A 1,436-nucleotide genomic window follows, 5' to 3' on the forward strand; every position below is an offset into this window, starting at 1 on the left:
CGCGGGCATCGCTAGATTAGCCGTGGCCACGATCCTTCCACACCGCGAGCCTTTCGCCCTCGGCCGCTCAGTTCGCGGGCCGCTGATCCCGCTCCATCTCTCCGGCCTGTGTTTAAGGAGGCGGCCGGTCCTCCTTCCTTGGATGGACCATTCGCATATTTTTCGCCCGGCCTGTGTTTAAGGAGGCGGCCGGTAACTCCCTTTCTTGGATGAGACCCAACATTCGCATATTTTTCGCCCGGCCTGTGTTTAAGGAGGCGGCCGGTCCTCCCATTCTGCCAGTGTTCCTTGGACTTTGAATATTTCAAAGTCTTTCCGCCCAACATTCGCATATTTTTCGCCCGGCCTGTGTTTAAGGAGGCGGCCGGTCCTCCCATTCTGCCAGTGTTCCTTGGACTTTGAATATTTCAAAGTCTTTCCGCTCCGGGCTAGGGCGGGTGAGGTCGTCTCGAACCACGTGCCTGAAGGCCGCCTCGCGCCGGATGCAGGCCCCGCTCTGTCGTGCGGTGTGACCGTCCAACGCGGGCATCGCTAGATTAGCCGTGGCCACGATCCTTCCACACCGCGAGCCTTTCGCCCTCGGCCGGTGTCGGTCAACGTGTGGGTTTGGGGGGAAGGACGGCTGCCGGGAGCAGACAGCCGTCCCCGGGTGGGGTGTACAGTCCCTTCACCGCGGCCGCCGGGAGCAGACGGCCGTCGAGCGATTCTGCCATTGTTCCTAGGACTTTGTACATTTTAAAGACCCTCCGCGCGGGCCGCTGATCCCGCTCGGTCGCTCCGGCCTGTGTTTAAGGAGGCGGCCGGTCCTCCCATTCTGCCAGTGTTCCTTGGACTTTGAATATTTCAAAGTCTTTCCGCTCCGGGCTAGGGCGGGTGAGGTCGTCTCGAACCACGTGCCTGAAGGCCGCCTCACGCCGGATGCAGGCCCCGCTCTGTCGTGCGGTGTGACCGTCCAACGTGGGCATCGCTAGATTAGCCGTGGCCACGATCCTTCCACACCGCGAGCCTTTCGCCCTCGGCTGATGTTCGGCCAACGTGTGGGGAGGGGGGGAAGGACGGCTGCCGGGAGCAGACAGCCGTCCCCGGGTGGGGTGTACAGTCCCTTCACCGCGGCCGCCGGGAGCAGACGGCCGTCGAGCGATTCTGCCATTGTTCCTAGGACTTTGTACATTTTAAAGACCCTCCGCGCGGGCCGCTGATCCCGCTCCGTCTCTCCGGCCTGTGTTTAAGGAGGCGGCCGGTCCTCCCATTCTGCCATTGTTCCTTGGACTTGTAAAAGTCTTTCCGCTCCGGGCTAGGGCGGGTGAGGTCGTCTCGAACCACGTGCCTGAAGGCCGCCTCGCGCCGGATGCAGGCCCCGCTCTGTCGTGCGGTGTGACCGTCCAACGCGGGCATCGCTAGATTAGCCGTGGCCACGATCCTTCCACACCGCGAGC

Source organism: Syngnathus floridae, unplaced genomic scaffold, assembly GCF_059516105.1.
Source record: "Syngnathus floridae isolate MCC-2025c unplaced genomic scaffold, RoL_Sflo_1.0 HiC_scaffold_301, whole genome shotgun sequence".
NCBI lineage: Eukaryota > Metazoa > Chordata > Actinopteri > Syngnathiformes > Syngnathidae > Syngnathus > Syngnathus floridae.